The sequence below is a fragment of the Phalacrocorax carbo genome, chromosome 2, assembly GCF_963921805.1.
Source record: "Phalacrocorax carbo chromosome 2, bPhaCar2.1, whole genome shotgun sequence".
NCBI classification, from domain to species: domain Eukaryota; kingdom Metazoa; phylum Chordata; class Aves; order Suliformes; family Phalacrocoracidae; genus Phalacrocorax; species Phalacrocorax carbo.
The window spans coordinates 108,119,544-108,140,048 of NC_087514.1; the positions used below are offsets into that span (position 1 = coordinate 108,119,544).

General features: G+C 38.0%; 1 protein-coding gene across 1 annotated transcript in view; it reads right to left on the minus strand.

The window, feature by feature from the left end:
- The window catches only part of CNTNAP2 (contactin associated protein 2), a 1,195,621-nt gene that overhangs the window by 584,097 nt on the left and 591,019 nt on the right, over positions 1-20,505 (minus strand). The gene's annotated exons all lie outside the window — the stretch shown is intronic.

Genomic DNA, 20,505 nt, shown 5'->3' on the forward strand with positions numbered 1-20,505 from the left:
TTAAAACCACAGTTTGAACTTCAAAGGCCGTTTCACAATGTGCACAGATTAGGCTCATGATTTTTTAAAACTTGCCTTTTTGTACTACTACTGTTAATTTTGTTTTATAGCACACTCAGTTACAGGCACAGACTTTTATCATTGGATAATATAGTCTCTTAAAACCTTTACATTCATGATCTCTGCACCTAAAAATTCTGTGACTTTTCCTTCCTGCCAGCTTCACAAAAATTCTGAGAATCTAGATAATCCCTCTGCCACACAGGCAGCATGAATATTGAGTCTGAATCCAAGCTGATCCAAGTCGTGGACAAGCTTCTCTGGTATCTTCACAACCTAAGTAAGAGCGAGGTGAAGTTTCAAAAACAATTTATTAGATTTTAGTTTGGCTACTTTCATCTTCCCCCACCTTCTGTATATGCTTTGCTTGAGTAATGACTTGGGTTTCCTGATTTGTTGCCAAAAAGACTCAGAAGAGTGACGCTATGTCAGGCTTCAGGTGATGGATGAAATAGAAATGCAGAAAAAGATACTAAACAGTAAATACTTCTAAAACCCGTTAAAATCTGAAAGGTTTCTTAAATATTCACACTCATAGGACAGGTTTTCAACTGACGTATTTCCCATACGTCTGAGTGCTTGAACATAGCAAGAGTTTGCATGTCAAAATAAGAAGCATTTGATTATGTTAGGGCTTTTTGATAAATCAGTTAATTATAACACAATCCAATATAACAATGATCAGTTCATTAAAAACAAATTAAGAATTCTCATAGGATTATTTTTTGAAGTGCAATATGTTTCTCATTAACATAAATTATAATTATGAAGCTCTGTTTAATTTATTTATTTATACTAACTGATTCTGGAGGGACAAAATTTACTAAAATCTTAAAGATATTGTGACTGTGTGAGGAGAGATAGATATAGTAAATACATGAAATTTGGCCACATTATGCATATTGTATGTGGATTTTTCCATTGTAGTTAGTATTGTGAAAGTAATTTTTAAGACTGATTAAGGTGGCACAGAACAAAAATGTAACTCAGCATATTTACCATGATAAAACAACTTCTTAATGTTTGATTTTGCAACATTAAAATTTGATTAATTTCTATTTTAAAAAAAATTCTAAACCAACACACTCAGCACATCTTTTTAATGTCCTTCAACAGCATAAAACATTTTATGAAGGCCGAAATACAGGAGGATGAGCTAAACACTTTCCCAGAACCATGTCCCATTTCTAAGTATCTGTATCATGGATTATTCCCACAGTCATTTTATTAGTGCAACAGAATCTGAAGTTACCAGTTCACTGACCAATAAGGAGTAAAAAAGTCAAATCTCTGTTTTTTAATGTTTTTTTCCTCACCTCAAACCAGAGGAGGAAGGAAAAGGGTTAAAGACTCATCATATCCCTACGAACCTTCTGCAGAGCTACAACTCTTACACACCTTGTGTTCTAGGACCTTCTTGAATGGTGAAGAATGATATCAAGGAAAAATCTCATTGTTTATTGTCTAGGATCCTGCTTGCTTTGAGATCAATGAGAAGTGTAAGGAATTACACTGACCATTGATTTTAAAGAAAGTGGGATGCAGAAGGTAAGGACTGTGTTGATGTATGTGCGTGGGTACACTCATGGAGATGTAACTCTTAAAGGGCTTAAACAGACCGGAAATGAGTGAAAACTGCAGAGATCTTTCCTTTAACGTGAGAGCTAATACCTGTAGAAGCTAAGAGATTTATTTTAAGAAGTTTTCCCTCCTATAATGTGCTCAATGGCCCTTGCAGGTTTGACATTTTAATGCCAGTGACATCTTTTCCTTCAGCTCCTAAAATATCACTCCCCTTCCCTTTTGGAGTGGGGCAGGGGGCAGTCCTGACACATGATAATGAGTGACAACTGGCATTTCCTCATAACCAGCCAGAGAATATCCCAAGAGTACAGGTCGTAGAACCCTGCTAGATTTCGTCTACCAGACATCTACCCTGTGCAGTGACAACCTTATAAATTTTCCCCTTTGGGGGAGAAAATCTGGCACAACAAAATTTTTGGTTAGTTTAATGATTCTGTAACACACTAAATGGAAAGACACAATATTTCTAACTCCTATTTAATCTGAAATTAATAAAAGCTATTGTTTTTTGCTGCTTGATCACAGGACCATTCATAGGACTCACCTGGTCAGAGCATATACCTCTTATTCTACTGAGTATTGCTAATTTACATGTGGAAAAATATATGTGCTATATTCCTTCTTCAGGTAGAAAGACTTCCAGTTCCAAGTTAAATTCCATAATAGAAATAATCAGATTGTAAAGAGTATGGAACTGCAGATCTTAGTTGATTTTTATACCATCCACCAGCTCTTTGCAATGCAAGAATTTCAAACCCTGTGAAATAAAAGTTTTTAAGTTGTCAGGTTAAGTCCTAAAGGATCAAATGATAACAGGTGAGATCCTGGAGAAGGGCTCTCTGATCCCTGTATGCCCCACCGCCTACCTCCCTTTTACATTACATGAATATGGAATAAACTGAAAATAGAATTTCCAGAGGCAGGCAGTGAGTTGTGACAGTACTGACAAGCACCAGACAGGCATCACTGGCATGGTGTGAGCTGCGATGAATGCTCCTAGGAAAGGATGTTGTACATTGTTGGAACTCTTGCTGCTGCACTTATCTGCAGAGTAACTTTCAAATAACTGGGTTATAAAAAAAAGGTTGCATTGCAGCACCTTTCTCAGAAGCAGTCAGATTCAAGTTCTCATTGTATTTAATTTGGCCTGAGATTTTGACTTCAGGACTGGAAGTGTCAGCATCACATTCTTTTTGGCCTCTTCTCTGCAATGTACAAAAGATCCTCAATGTCTACCATTTCCGGTCTGAACTGAGGGTATATGGGAGCTACCAAGATGCTCAGCAACTCAAAATAAAATCAAGTTTCTTCTGAGATTGTACTGGTTTTTGAGTGGAGACTAGAGCAAGTTCCTACTTCAGGCTTCTGTATGCCTAGATGTGTGAATCACTGAACAGAATGGGCAAAAAATTGCTCTACTGCAATGTTTCATATCCCTTTGCTAGTTCAGGGTGTCAGTTCAGGGTGTCAGCGTAATCAGAGCTTTAAGTTAATCAGATTTCATATTTGCTTAAGATTGTGGATATCTACATGCCTGGTAAAACTTAAAAATGACAAAACCAGATTTGAACTGAAAGTTTTGATCCAAACTGAACTTCAGCTATTGTTTTAATTCTATTCAGCTCTGTTGTAATGATGCGAATGATACCAGAAAATTTGGAGTGCTAATTAAGAATACATCATCTTTTAAGTGATGAATAATGCAAGAATTCATTCTTTAATTTTACACCTACTACAGTTTGCTCATCACTTTTATGACAATGCATATCCTTTTTTTTTTTAATCCATAATGAATTCCACAAAAGGCTATTAGTAGTATTAAGAGATAATTCTTCCTGGCAAGATTTGGGTGACATAACTGAACAGATAAATGTACTTTCCATAGATAATTAAAATGGAAGGAAAACTTCATCTTTTGTATGTAAAATACAATACAAGAAAGAGCTAACCAAGGTGCTATTAACATAAAAGTAACATTAGTACCATCGCACTTAATGTTTATAATTTAAAATAGATTTCTAAAACATTACTGAATTCTTTCAAGCTTGTTGGAATTTTCTTCCATTATAAGTTGATGAAGATAAATCCTTATGGCTGTTTTTAAAAAGTTTGGTGGAAGTGGAATTTACTTTAAGAAACAAACTACAGATCTACATGTTTAATATAAGTATTGTTTCAAAAGAAAAGCACAAACCCACTGCTAGAGCCTTTAGTTAGCACTGTGTAGTTCCCTTTTCCACTTGTACTTTTACATTTAGTGTCAGTGTTGAAATTGTTCTGAGGACATAATCTAAGGCACACCATATTGGGCCTCAGACCATTTCCACAAAAATAGCACATACTTTAAAACTTAAAAATAGCCGAACTATTTGCTGCAGTTGTTTGTACGTGGCAAATATCTGTACATAAACAAAGCTTATTTTCTCTGAATATTTGTCAACTGGAATTTATTACCATACGTGAGAAGACTTCTAAGGAAGTTGAAGCAACTGAGGAGTAAGTGAGTAGAGCTGCATTAACAAACCACAGCAGAAAAAAGTGACCATAAAGTAAGGGGGAAAAGAATCAGTAAAATCAGGAAGTCATAAACTAACACATTATTTTCTAACTTCCTGCAGAGCTACCAATATAACAAATACAATATTGGTTATTTAATTTTTTTATATCTAAAAAAGCTTATTTTCCAAAACCTTTGTTCAGCATTGACTTACACTTAATTCCACTCCCAACCTCAATCTGCCTCAGTGTACAGTTATATTTTACATCTAACAACTCTTTCCTTGGTCCAGCCCTTTTCTGCTCATTCTTACACAGAATCATCGAACTTTGTTGGCACAAAGTGAGCCTTGAAAGTTCCTGGAAACATACCCTGCTTGGAAAACTCCCAAGTCTTCCATGGACCTTCTGCATTCCCCTAACAGGACTGTCCAACAGCTCACTACTTACTGACAAAAATCCTAGCTACAATGGCTCTGATTCACTGTTATGGGAATGGCCAGGGAGACCTCAGGCTGAAAATACCTGAAGAAGCCTTCAGAAAATAAAAGTCATTCAGTCTTCCTACAAAAGAAAAAAGGTTAGCATATTGTATCCAGCTGCAGAGCATCTATTGCTGTGTCTGAGTAGGGTGACATAACTAGATCTTTCTTGTGGGATGACAGCATTTCAGATACTTCCTGCTTCTGCATTTTTTTAATCATTATTTAAAAGTGTAAAACCTTGTTCTAATTATGAAATAGTCATATGAAGATCAGTTACACTGATAGCAGATTCCTGACATGAGGAAGAAATAACATTCAAAATGCACATCCAACTGACTGGTTGTCTAGCAGGCTGGACTATAATGCTTCTAGTAATATAATTATGTATTATTAGTAGCAATATTAGTTAATAGTAGTAAAATAATATTATTTATTATAATCATTATTTATAGTAAAAAATGGAACTCCAGAATTCAACATTTAAGCAGCAGAAGACAAAGGTTCCCAGTGCCAAAGGCCTGCCCCAGGAAAGGTTAGAAACAAAAGATTAATCAAACCTTACATTCATGACAGCATTTTCCTACAAACGAAATCTGAAAAGCACAGTTTGTCCTGGGCTGCTCAAAGCCAGACAGAACAAGGAAGAGGAGATGGGTGCATTCTTTGTGCTCCATGTCTGTTCAACAGAAAATTGAATAACCCAACGTCATCTGGCACTTGCGGTTCCTCCCAGGGCTATGCCTGTCTGAGCATCGCTATATAAGGGGAATGAACAACCAGCCCGTGATGCAGCCGCTCACCACGTGCCAACCTGACGCCGCCAGTCACCGAGCCGCAACCGCGCCCCCCCGCGCCAACTGCCCTGTTAATATACTGGTCATGGCGTCACATGGTATGGAACATCCCATTGGCCAGTTGGGTCAGCTGTCTTGGCCGTGGCCCTGCCCCTCCCGGCCTCTTGCCCACGTGGCAGAGCGCGGGAAGCTGGAGAGGTCCCCGAGTACTGTAGGTGCTACTTAACAACTAAAGCATCAATGGGCCATCGCCACTATACCAGCTACAGTGAAGAGAACTCTATCCCAGCCAAAATCAAGCACATTCAGGAAAACAAAATGTTCCAGTAATTTTCTGTGTTTTTTTAAAGTGGTCTGCCAATAAAACAGCATTCTCTAGCTTTTAGAATTTTTGGAACTTTTTTTTTAAGTAATATTCTTTCATGTGGCCTTAAGCATCCTGAGCTGTCCTGCAAGGAGGTTACTTGTAAATTTAGTGGGATATGTTGTATTATATTACACATATACTATTCCTTATTGTTATTCCTGATTTCTGTGAGGAATGAGAATAAACATGCCTTTGGACTCCAAGAGTTAGGACTTGCTAACTTCTTACCAATGAATCCTGACAGGTTAGGCCACAGCATGATTTGAAATTTTCTTTTGAACTGTACCAGATACAGGGAAAGTTTAACACTGCTCTTTCTCCATTATAAGGAACAGAATTAGTGAACATTTGTTGGGTCATAATGTTTTATGCCTACAGCTTTCTATTGTAATGAAGAAAAGTGAGCATTTCTTAAATATAGATATTTGTAAGAATGTTTTTCAGTATCTCAGGCATCTTTAACTAAACACCAACAAGGATGTTTCTTTCTGCAATTGCAACTCATTTATAACTGCAAAAACTACAGTAAGTGAATAACAATACTTTACAACTGGGTATAAGTAATCATTCCTGAAACACACAGACTACACTTCTTTCTAGGAAAAGAATATTATTGAAATTATTGGTGGAAGCACTGCTCAAGGTTGGAATGAAACAGTATCTCCACTGAGGTCAGGCAAAGTCCCATGAACTACATTTGAGTCAGAGTTTCATCCCAAATGAATTTCATCCCAGGCACCAGTGAAGGTTAAGAAGAAAGAGCTGTGCTGTGCCTAGTACTGAAGCATCCACCAAGGCACAGAACATGAAGGTCATTCCCCTGGGACCAGATATTCTTGGACAGCGTACAGCAAAGTTTTATTGCACAGTAAATTTGATCAAACATATCACTTGTTGCCAACACCATAGGATACAGCCTAACTCTCCCAAACATGCCTCAGCACCACATTATTCTGTTCCAGATTCAGTACTGTCAATAGTGTCAGCCTTCTGTTGCAAATTTCAGATCCTAGAGACATAGGAATTGCTATTCCTGTTTTCACAGGTAATTGTCTCCAACACCAGAATGTTAAGAATGTTATTTTGTTCTGCTAGAAACCTCTGTGCTAGGGCTGTGGTAAAGTTGATTCTACTTGGCAGTTGGATGCATGTACCAATGTGCTGTTAGAACAGTTACAAAACATTAATGAATGAAACCATCATTTCTGAGGGCATGTATTATGATGTTCCACTATTTCAAATCTGCAAAAAGAAAACAAAAGTTATTTTTGCGTTTTAAAAGAATGGATCCTTCAAATGTTGTATATACATGTATTTCTTGGAAAAGAAGATAAGTCATGCCTCTATACATGTCTTTCTTTAGTATGTAAGTATTCTACAAAGGAAATGTGTAGATTTTTCAGTATTTGTCCTCAGTGAAACCATTCCATAAAATCCTACTTGTTATTAGAATAAACTATGTATTTTATAGTGGCTGCTTCACAGCAAGGGAATTGAGATTTTTTTTTTCCCCCTATCAAATACATAAACTTAATGAGCAAGCTTTTTTAAAGACAATATCATCTGCCAGTCAGCTTATGGAATCCAAAGGACTTGTGCCGCTCTGTTTCACCTCAGTGCTCATGTGCTGCTGCTTCAGCAGCATTTGAAAATGAAAAGAATGCCTGAAGGGACTAACCATCTTTTTCAAGACCAAAGTAAAGGTAGAGCCAGCAACATACAACTAGAAAATGGTTTTTTCCTGAGTCTATTTTTGCAGCTAAGAGTAACCACTTCTGTGAACTAAGCTGAAAAAACCCAGACAATGCGGACTGTACCTGATGCCATTTCAAGGAGCACTTTGATGGAAATTTCTTTTAGTTCTGTCAATGTCAGTAGAAAATGCCAAAATATACATCACAGTTGTGGATGACTGTAGTAACAAAAAAAACCACAAACCCCAATAAAGGCTAAGCTGACTTACAAGAGCTGCATTGCCCATGTAAAAAATGGAATTCATCTTTTGAGTTAGATGTCATTCTGTGTCATTGATGCAAACCTGGAGGTCAGCAGAAGCACTATGAATTTACAATGGTATGACTGAAAACAGAATCTTTCCTCTAGCACTTAAGTTTTAAGCAGCATAAAATATGTATGGATGCTTGACAACTTTTCCTTTCATTATATACAAAAGTGACTCACTCCCCTTTCTAAAATAACACTGCCAAACCAAGAGGGACTGCCAGAGACCTGTCACAGATAATAATCTATTTGCCCAGGTTCCTGAATAGCAATGTAAAAGAAGATATTGAGTGTCAGTTCCCAGCACATAAATTAACGTTCCATGCCTGTAATTAGGCCATGCTTCTCCACACAAAACAACCTTGTTTGATATTACAATGACTTTTAATTATTTTTCTCTAAGTAATTGGCTAGAGGTATTGTGGGACACCTACCCAAGGATTAGTAATAAATAAGAATAAAAGTTCAAAACTGCAAAATTCCTTGCAAACTCAAATGAGTTTCAAGGACATTTGCACTAGAAAGAGTATTCCTGGTTTTACTACTAGTGCAAAAGCTGCAAACGCCCACTTTAAAAGTAAAGAAAATCTCCTTTTATGCCTTGCATTTGGAGAAGATAAAAGGTGAAAAGATAGCACTGGCAGTTTTAATTTACATAGTTGATAGCTTCATCCCACAGTGGTTCTGCACAATATTATGCTGCCCACTGCTTGCAGAATCTGTGCCCTTTTTTTGAAACACTATTACATAGTACATGTAAGCAACAGTATTGTACAAATGAGGGTTCAAGACCTTTGATCTCCCAGTCTGTCCCTAAGCATGTTTTTTAAGTGTACAGAAAAATAATGTACTATTTGCTAAGCAGAGATTAGGTCTCCAGCATTTTTTCTTCTTTCTCCCCCCCGCCTTTTTTTTTTTTTTTTTTACCCATAACAACAATTGTTTTCCTATCCCAGCAAGGTTTTGTACCCACCAGTTCCTCTCTGAAACAATGAATATTGAGTAAACTAAGCAGTACCAGGCCATTTATCCAAAACTGAGGACTTTCCCTTTGCTTCTACATCTATAAGCCACCTTCTATTCTGCACCCTTTCTGCTGTGGTTTCTTTTTTCTGAAACAACATAGGCTGTGTCTCTGCTGCCTTTGTAACCAGGAGCAAGGAACGATCTATGTTCCCCTTGCCAGTTTGCCCATCACAGTTCACATTTGCAGTGTTCATGGCTGGTCCCTACAATCCATTTGTGCCCACACTATACAGCATGTGGAGGGGTCTCTGGATCAGTACACACTCTCTGGAGCTTCATCTTGTTGACACACATGCCCATACTATGTAAGCCATGTGCAACACTAACTTGTTTCATGCCTCTCATATGATTATCGTTACATGACCGTGGCTACAGCAACCTTGTCACAACAGTTTGGCTCTCCTTCTGACCCCACATGTCCTTCTTTGGGTCTGAGGCACATTGATAATGTTATGATTTTAAAAAAGGATATCTCTTTACAAACTGATTAATAGTAAGAAGGTTACCTCATACCCTGTGATATTTGCACTTTTTAAGCAATGACATCCATCCTGAGTGATCTCACCAGGTATGTGCAGGACAACCAGGGGATCAGACACAGCCAGCATGGCTTCATGAAAGGCAGGTCGTGTCTGACCAACCTGATCTGCTTCTATGACAGGGTGACTTGCCTAGTGGATGAGGGAAACGCTGTATATGTTGTCTACCTGGACTTTAGTAAAGGCTTTGATACTGTCTCCAACAGTATCCTCCTAGAGAAGCTGGCCGCTCATGGCTTGGACAGGTGTACTCTTCACTGCATAAAAAACTGGCTGGATGGCCAGGCCCAGAGAGTTGTGGTGAATGGAGTTGAATCCAGTTAGCAGCCAGTCATGAGCGGGATTCCCCAGGGCTCAGTGTTGGGGCCAGTCTTGTTTAATATCTTTATCAATCATCTGGATGACAGGATTGAGTATACCCTCACTAAGTTTGCAGACGACTCCAAGTTGGGCGGGAGTGTTGATCTGCTTGAGGGTAGGAAGGTTCTGCAGAGGGACCTGGACAGGCTGGATCGATGGTCCAAGGCCGATTGTATGAGGTTTAACAAGGCCAAGTGCTGGGTCCTGCACTTGGGTCACAACAACCCCATGCAACACTACAGGCTTGGGGAGGAGTGGATGGAGAGCTGTGTGGTGGAGAAGGACCTGGGGGTGCTGGTCAACAGCCAGATAAACATGAGCCAGCAGTGTGCTGTGGTGGACAAGGAGGCCAACAGCATCCTGGCTTGTATCAGGAATAGTGTGGCCAGCAGGAGCAGGGAAGTGATCCTGCCCCTGTACTCGGCACTGGTGAGGCTGCACCTTGAATACTGTATTCAGTTTTGGGCCCCTCACTACAAAAAGGACATTGAGGTGCTGGAGCATGTCCAGAGAAGGGCAACGACACTGGTGAAGGGTCTGGAGGACAAGTCTTATGAGGAGAGGTTGAGGGAACTGGGGTTATTTAGCGTGGAGAAGAGGAGGCTGAGGGGAGACCTTATTGCTCTCTACAACTACCCAAAAGGAGATTGTAGCGATGGGGGTGTTGGTCTCTTCTCCCAGGTCACTAGCGATAGAATGAGAGGAAACAGCTTCAGGCTGATTCAGGGGAGGTTTAGATTGGATATTAGGAAAAACGTCTTTACTGAAAGAGTGGTCAGGCATTGGAACAGGCTGCCTAGAGAGATGGTAGAGTTGCCATCCCTGCAGGTATTTAAAAGATGTGTAGACGTGGCACTTCAGTGCATGGTAGTGTTTGGTTGACAGTTGGACTTTATCCTAGAGGTCTTTTCCAACCTTAATGATTCTATGTTGTTTATCAGAAAGGGTCGGTGGGGAGCATGAGAGTCTGTACGGGGACAGACCCTTGCAGAAAAGTGTTGGAGGGCAAGCCAAGTTGACAGAGTAAAAGCTGATGTTTTGTCCATACTGTCTATTGTAATAGGCTCTGGACCAGTCTAACCACTGAACTATTCCTGGATCTCAGTGCTGAGGGTGGGAAAACTATTGATTCCATTGAAAGACGATACTCTAAGAGTGATACAGGCTGTTTCCAGAGGGGTCAGTCAGAGCAGCAGGACCTTGAGATGAAACAAGGAGTGATCTCAGAGTGTAGACTCACCTGCTGTCTACCATGGGTCTCCTGAACCCATTCAAATGGCTTTACTATTTCACCAAATACTGATGTTCTGTGAACTTCCTGTATGCCATAGTTGGCAAATTAGCTGAGTAAACTCTCTGATATATGGCTATATGCACAATGGTACGTATACATATGTTCAGTGGCTACAACTTATGCTATCAAATGATGAGTGCATTGCTTTTATCCTCGACACTCCACTTACTTGTAGCCATTTACAAAATACCATAACTGCCAGACTAAGTAGGCAGTAGAAGTATGTGTTTAAGTTATTATAGCTGATTAATCATATGCTGGGTCATCACAAGATGTGCTTAGCCAACTATTTCTCTCTGAAATAGAAGTGAAGTAAAAAACAGACTTCACATAGATTTCCTATATTATCTCACTGGTTTCCAGTAAAAATTAAATCCACCACAAGGTGAATTAAAGAGTTAACATAGCATGAAGTCCAATCACATTTTTAATGTTATATTAACATCTACAGAAAAGTTTACAGGAACCATCTCATGCTGTCATTAACAGGGCTTTTACAAAATTAGGAAATTTAAGCCAATGGTGCTGGATGGTATTGATGCCACTGCTCAAAGAACTGGCTGACATTATTGTAAGGTTACCATCACGTTGCCATCTCTGACAAGCCATGTTCAGCATAGATGTGTGCATCCTGGAAACGGGCTTTCTCAAAGAGCCACCTTTACAGAAGAGCAGGCAGAGGTGGCAAAACTAGTAAATTGGCGTAAAGAACATAGTATTTCTGATATCCAGTCTTTCAGATAGTAGAAAACATTCCCTTCATCTCCCTTTATATTATATGAATACTCAATGGTGTCCTGCGGATACTGCTGTCAGGATGCACATATACACAACAAATGTAACTACAGCTCCTGTCTCTATTGTATCCTTTTGTTTATTTCTTTATTACTAATCTAAAAGGAAAATAATTGAAAAAAAACCACCCCACATTTAGCTCAGTCAGCACATGTAAATCCTGAAAGACTTTAAAACACAAACAAAAGTCTATTTTGCCATGTCCTTTCCAATGTTACCTTCTTACTGACCCAAGAGGTAATGCTGGTTTTAACTTAAGCATCCTTGGCTTGCTAAAACAATCTTCAGAGACATGTCTATTCATGTTATTCTGTATTCAGCAAAAATATGCAGACAGAGGACCCACTTAAGTAAAAACCTATGTTCTCCAGGTAACTGCAAAATATCGGGTACTCTGTAGCATTCAGTGCTAAGGGGCTTAACTTTCATCCATCGAAGTTAAAAGCAAAATTTTCACTGACTTGACTAGAACCAGGCTGGAAGTAACTGATGTGGATGGGGTAAGCAAAGGCAACATGGAAAGCAACTAAAATTGATTCTGCTTCCTGTCAAACTTACTGAATTAAAAGAGAATTAAAAGGATAAATCTCCTACTAGTTCTGTCCAGCAATACTCACATAATTTACATTCCTTCTAGCAGAAAGTTAAAGTTATCATTTTACTTTTGTCTGTTGCACCTTTTTCCTGAATGAAATTCAGTGCAACACAGTGACATTTTAAATGCTAGTTCTAAAAACCTAATTTCATCTTTCAGTGCTGAAATAGACAACGACATGCAAAGGTTCCTTCTTAACTCTGTTCTACAGCCCAGAGGAAATGAGGCCAAAACAAGTAAACTGAACTTAAGCCTCCTGTATAAATTTAGGAAGCCTGTTCAAAGAGAATAGCCTGCTTTCTTGATTCTCAGGTTCCTCCATGCTTGCAAGGTACTAGCGCAACCAACAAGGCGTTACATTACTCTTGATGAAGTATCTGAAAATGGTACCGTGTATGTTTTAGAATGCATAACTTGTGTTTGGTAAGCAACTCTCCAGCGAAAAATCAGTGACAGATGAAGCAGAATTCAGAAAAACCTGAATTCAACTCATCAGTTTTCTTAGATGGAAAAGTCTGCAGTCAAGAAGTACATTTCTTGTTCTGACTGGTTTGAGATTCTACTGTAACAAGGTGCAAAACCAGACTACAAGAAAAACACATAGAATAAAAAACAGTAACTACTACAAGCATGTCAGTTTCTCAGTTCTGTGGAATTCAAAACAACAAATACCTATTCATGTAGCTGCATTCACTGCTAAAGTCATTAGCCAAAAATAAACATACAGAGAGAAGCAGAGAGACAAAACAGGCTATCTGGGAAGAAAATAATACTCTAATATTCAGACTCTTCTGATGCTAAGTCATCATGCTGTCTTTTGCAGACAGAATTTTTGTCTCTCATCTCGATCATGCTGACAAGTGCCTCATGGGTATCTGCCTCCACTTACTAACATTCAGTGTATAACCACTATCAGTAATATGGAAAAGACCTGATGGGAAATGTTATCTTCCCACCAGAAAAGCACTTTTGCTCTGTGTATACACATTCCCTATTTAAACCTTCATTTAGTAACAGAGGCAAAAATACTTCTTGATTCCCATGTAAAACGCCCCTGGGAATTGTCACTGGAAGAGTACCACTTTAGATCTGTCAGACAGAGACATTTTATTACCTGAAGGATGTTATCTTAACCCAAGGTCTAAAATATAAATGAACTGCAATTCAGGTGACTTGAGATCTAGTAGAAAGACAGAAGGGTGGAAAGCTTCCCAGAGAGGCTCCATGAGGAGAAGTCAGATTTATTTAATACAGATAAATATGTCAAAAAGATATTCATATCCCTAGTTTTAATAAGTTTATGGTTGACAGGGGGAACTGAAGACAGCCTTGAGCAGCAGCTGATATACAGAACAAGATGTTAATTAGGAGAGTTGGAAGAGGAAAAAAGGAGCTCCAAGCAGATGAATTCAATTTAATGGCAAAAGATTTTGGACACACTGAAAACTTGTTTTAAGATATTATGGGCCAAAGGAGATTATGTCCTTTTTCAGTGATTTATCATTTGTACTGTAGGGTAAAATCCAAGGGATCTTCACAGGGCCTCTAGTATTTAAGTTGAGCAGAGAATGTTTAGATATGGAAGGTCAAAGCTGTCTATGAAAAGACAAGAAGTGAGAAAGTAATCAGAGGTTAAATCAAGAGAGTATTTTAGAATCTGCCATTGTGAAAACTTTGCCTTTTCTCAAGAGGCAGAGCTGTTCTCTGCTATATTGAAACAGGGATTTGGGGTTTGCTGGTAGGAACATTGGAAAACCATTAGATGATTCCTCAGGAGTGCTATTTTCAATGTTACTATTGTTTCTTTGAGCAAAGCAACACTCTTCATGTTTATTAATGGTTTACCAATTTTTCCCCATGTGGAAAGCTTGAGAAAAGTTTGGTTTCATTAGGAAGGAATTTGGGTTAAGTTGCTGAAGCAGGTAGATACAACTAAGTAGAAGAAAAGGAAGCAACTGGGACATGGGCTGCGGCTTAACCCTGCACTGAACAGCATTCATATGTGGCTTTGGGAAAAGCTTTGTAACAGTTTTTCTGGCAAAGAGAAATGGGGGAGTATGACATTTTCCAGTTGCTGATTTCTTCTGTGCTCAAGAAAGAAGACAACTTGTTAAATCTTATAAATAAATACATCATCATCAATAATTTAAAATCCTAATTGCAAGATCTCAAATTTTAAGTAGGTTCTTAGGGTAAACAGGTCGCATATACTAGAGCTAAATTACTTTTAATACTGTAGCAGAATATCTGAATCCTTTGGTATGCAAAACTACATTGGAAATCTGCTTTTAACAAGTTCTTAAAGAAAGCAAGAACACTTCTTTCTTCCATCTTCTCAGCCTAGCATTGCTTCCATCAATCCCTTGGGTAAAATAAGCAATTTTGAGGAAGTTTGCCTGAATCCCATGATGCCAAAAGCAGAATTTAGTCCAAAACTATATGGAGCAGTAAAGATAAATCTCGACTGTTTTCTGAGATTCTCTCCTATTATTAGTCCCTATGCTGGGACATACAGAACTGTGAAGATATTAATCACAGTTTACTCTGCAGAGAAAAAGTCAATAGGAAGTTTAACTCTTGATTTATACACAAGCTTTAAGTATTTCACCTGTGTAATTCTGCACAGTCAGTAGCTTATTTCTTCTAATTAAAACTTTATTTCAGCTCTCAGTGGGCCTGATTTTCCTCTTACTAACAGCAAGTTTATTAATACAACTCTCATCAGTCAAATAGTGGTAGTGTCTAAATAAGATTAACATGAGAAAAAGCAAGAATGAAAGGCCATTGACTTTGTATGACAACTTTGCAGTCTGTTCACAGCTAAACAGTGCTTACTGGACACTTAACAGAATACTGGGCAGGGAAGGATGGCGTTTTTTATTGTTTAGAGACCTGCTTTCAAGGAACAACTGTCAAGATCATGAAGAAAGGAAAAAAATCTGCTCAGTAAGCAAAATCAGGCAGTAAGTATAACCACAAGCAGTAACCATCTTTGTCCCTTTCATACATACTACAAATTGAAAGCTATTAAAGTAAATACTTTTAATATAGTAAATAAATAAAATAAAATTTAAATAAAGTAAATACTGCATATTAAAGTAAAATATTCTGTTACGCTCAAAATTGTGTTATGGGCAAAAGAGTGTATACCTTATTGACATCGTAAAAAAATCTATTACTTTGTTGCCTTTATCATCGACCAAGCTGAAGCCCAGGACAGGTCAGGGACTAGTCATTTGGCCACTGTTAAACAAGCAACAGCTGGGTGAAGTAAAACCTGAGCTTCTGCTTTGCCAGATCAGCACAAAGCCTTTTACTAGTAACACAAAAATCATACATACTGGACTACAATATATGTCATCATCCCTGATTCTTTTCATCACATACAAAATTTATATGAAATTTTCATAATACAGATATGTTTACATGCTTTAATCAGATTCATAGAGATGAGGCAGAGGTTTGAAAGTGACTGGGGCATGAATGGAGCAGCAGGATAAATGGCATCTAACATCATTAAAGAAAAAAACAAAATGCATTTTTGCAAAACAAGTGATCTATAGAAAGTTATCTAGGAACTGCTAATGCTAACATCAAATACCTGTGATTTTTTTAAAATTAGCAACAATAGAATGAAAGTTGGCATGACAGAAGGAATGTCTCATGCTTAGGCTGAAGATAATATTGAACTTCAAACAATGAGTGAAGAAGCTTCAGGTACACAATACCATTTAAAGATAATGAAGACCAGTTAAATAACTGAGAGAAGTTCAGGAAGAATTGAATATAGTGAAATCTCCAGTGGGGAGAACAGGCAGTTAAATAAATGAACAGTTTAGTGCCTTTTGGAAGACCAAGGAATAACATTAAATAAGACCTAAGAGCTCTTGCTGTGATCTGCTAACACTGTGAAAAAATTAACCCTGACAAAACAAGAACAGACAATTGGTGTGAGCAGGGAAGGATCTCTGGGAGACAAAGAAAAGCGCTAAGAATGGACTGCCTGATGGCAACTCTTCATGTCTGTGATTTTAAATGCAAAGCAACGTCTGCTTCATGATTCCCATGAATTGCCTACTATTGATCCAAATGTTTTCCCACAGCATGCTATGTAAACCTCTCATAGTCACTGTATTTACACAGAAGTTAAGCTTTTTTGCTTTCATGCTTTCTATTTGACCACCTTAGAGTATTGTATCCTTTCACTATATAAAATAGAAAAAGTAGAATTAATTGGCATAAAAAATAAAGTATAAACCTCTATTTCTGATTTTTCAGAGTAGTAGTAGCTCTCACTCTACTTTACAATTGTTGTGGTTCTGCCCCAGGTAGCAACTAAGCCCCACGCAGCCACTCACTCACTCCCCCCACCCCAGTGGGATGGGGGAGAGAATCAGAAGGGCAACAGTAAGAAAACACATGGGTTGAGATAAGAACAGCTTAAGAATGAAAATAAAACAGTAATAGTAACAATAACAATAATAATATAATGAAAAGGAAAATAACAATAGAGAGAGAGGTGAAACTTGGGGAGGTGGGATTGGGTGTGGAACCAATCAAACAAGAAGTGATGCAATCACTCACCACCTGGTGACCAACACTGCCAGGCCCAAGCAGCAATTGCTGCTTCCCCAGCCAAATACCCCCCAGGTTAATATACTGGGCATGATGTGATATGGTATGTAATATCCCCCCAACCAGTGTGGATCAGCTGTCCCAGGTGTGCCCCCTCCCCTCCTAGCTTCTTGTGCCCCTGACAGAGCATAGGAAGCTGGAAAAGTCTTTGACTAGCGTAAGCACTGCTCATCAACAAACAAAAATAGGTGTGTTATCAAAATTATTCTTATACTAAATCCAAAACACAGCACTATACCAGCTACAGTGAAGGAAATTAACCCTGTCCCAGCCAAAACCATGACAACAGTCAATTGATTCTGCTTGCTGACTATTTGATGTTCTTGCCTGTAAACCTTACAGCTGTCTACAAAACTTTTTACAGCGTTTGGTAAACTATTCACCTTACTGACTATAGGTTAAATAGTAAACACAGGTCCATGTAGTATATGGTACTAGAAGTGCAGCTCCTTTAATTGTAGCTTCTATGCATTTTTTTTTTGTAAAGCATCATCAAAATATTGAAAACTGCAGCTGCCTTTCTCTCCTTAAACAAAATGTTCAAATGAATTAGGTATGAAAGTGCCGTCAAGCCAACAAGAAAATATTTTTCACATACTCTCTGATCCCTCCCAGGCATCACAAAGGACTTCATAAAGTAAATCAGTAAGGAGGTTTGCAGTGCCCAGCTGCCAGTGAGAAAGGTGGAATTTTAACTGTATTTGATACGTTGGAAGGCTTGACTCTCCTGTTTATCTGAATTCCACTCATGTTAAGTTAGAGCTCCCCAAGTCAGTGTGTGCAGCTTTAGGGTGTTTAAGGAATATTATGACACTGAAAAACAGACAAACCAGAACTCTGGTCCACACCAGTATCTTTAGTGCAGAGAGGCACAAGAACAAACTCTGCCACCTGCATATCAGCATAGTCATGTCATTCCTGACAGTCAGTTCAACTACTATTTCTATAACCAGCATCAGACTATGCCCCAGAATGAACCGCTGATGTCCCATGTTAACATGGAAAGCTGACATAAAAAGCTGCTAATGAAAGTAAGTTAGTAAATTATGAGAGGTATATAGAATAAGGACTAAGAGACTTTGGATTCCTTCAATGAAAACATGCAATTACAGGTGACAGGAAAAGCTATGAAATAAACACAGCTGTATCTAGGCTGTGGTTTCAGTTAGCCTAATTCTCTGTGATAGCCAGGGTGCATACTTCCCAGCAGACAGAAATCTAATTATTCATACCCTACACATGAAGTTACTTAGAAGGCTGCACACTTGACTACAGAAAATTCCACTTTGCCAGCTGTCAGTAAAAAGGAACATTGAAAAAGTGCGCATCTTATAGCTATAGGGCCACAGCAGTCAGAAATCTTTGTGCCAAGGGCAGACCACTGACTTCTACATAAACTCAGCAGGTTTATATGCTGACATCTGTTAATTCCCTGCACAAGAACGGAACAAGAAGGTCACTGTGATATTTGCCATACAACAGCAGCATTCCTTCTGCAGCCTTCCCTGGCAGATGCCATATTTTGCTTTCTTGTGTTCATACACACAATTCACAGGCACTGAAATGCCTGTTGCAACAAAATATTAAAATAAATCAAAGCTCTCCCAGGAAAGCTATGCAATATATCATTATATATTATATAATACGATATATTATGATATTATTATTAACAATAACAAAAACATTAAAAGTCCATAAAAATATTATTAAATAATAAATGCCTTTTTATTATGCAACAAATTACAATAACAAAGGAAACTACTGACTCTAAGATATTCAAACTGTAGTCTGTAGATACTGGATTGTGTGGAGGTAAAGAACAGCATCATGGCTACAAAAATTAATGGCTGTATATGATTCTTGGGCTATTATGTAAAATGATCATACAGATTGGAAAGATTCTCTGAAGAATATTCAATTCAGAATATTTCAGAAGAAAGTCAGAATATCAGTACACTGGTCTTACATCACAGTAGTTGGGGAATTTTTGTTGTTGGTGGTGAAGGTCTGGAGAAAGCAGAATAGCAAATTAACAGTTTTCACATGTGTTTAGTTTACAGAATGTAAACTTAATGGAATCTGAAAATGGTTTCATTTCAATATATACACTGGGCAAAATTATTGGCCAATCAGTGAAATTCCTATTTCCCATGATATTTGGCTATATCAGCACTGAAATCTTCCCTGGACCAAAAAGGCACAAGGAAGCTCTTGAGGAAGTATCATGGGTAGCCGATTCTGTCTGTATACTGGGATTTGTGGTAGGTAGAGCTAAGGAAGAAAGAATGAGGGTGATAATTCCATGTGTTATGATGCACTAGCAACCTTAACAAAACTTTCTTGTTCAAGACCCTGCTGTATTACCAAAACATTACTTAATTCTTTCTTGAGTGTATTTATATAACAAAGGCAATGAAAGCTAACTTCTAATCTATGGTAACGATTTTTGGTGCTAAAAAATTTGTAATGATGGAAGGCGATATGTAGTTTTCATAAAAACATTATAATTTTACAAAATAGGTAAATTCTGATTTTTAGTTGTTATTATTCATATTTTATTCAGTTCTATCTTTAAAATAATTAAATTTCATGTTCAGCTCTATTTCATTCATGGGGTGAAAAGAAAAAACTCACAAAAATGTCCACTTGCCAAATGAAATGTTACTTTCCTATTTCACATGTTTTCTCATTAAAAAGGTGGGGTTTTTCTTTTTCTTACATTTCTTCAAGTCCCTGTTTATATGACTATGTAGACAATGTATTCATTCAGAGCTACACCAGTATATCAATCCTGTTGATGAAGACTGAAATACCTCCACCATGAAATTAAGGAAAAAATAGTAACCACAGATGATTTCAGGCAAAATGAAGCATCCCTTTTTTTGGCTAAGAAATGAGACTGCCATATATGCTACTTCAAATAATCACAGGGGTTTTTTTATGTGGAGCTAGATCCATTTGCAAGCAACCCTGTATTTTCTAACCCATGAGTAGGTCATGATATTACTGAGAAAAAGTGTTAATTGACATGATGTAGCTAACACCCTATTGGTTACAGCTGATCCAGAAATGTCCATAGAGAATCTAGACTGACAGTACAGTTTATCAGAAGTATCAAGTAATTTTAAAAGGCTGTTCAACTGATACCAACACACACCCTTTTGTCCAGAAACTAACCTAATCCTTAGCTTTTACCCAGTATTTTCCACAACCTCCTTAGGTTCTGAAAGGTCTGGTACCTCTCCATCATGACTGTACAGCATACTTAAGAGAGTGCCACAGTATTTTTCATGCCAGCATTCTGGTTAAAACAAATAGATTTAATTTTATTTTTTTATTGAGAGCTTCCTAATTATTAGGAAGTAATAGGAGCAGCCTAATTATAGGCTACTTGCAACAAGGGAGTGCCCTCTCCTTTTGAAACCAAATATTTTTGCTGAGAAGACTGCAAGACAGATGGAAGAAAGAAAATAA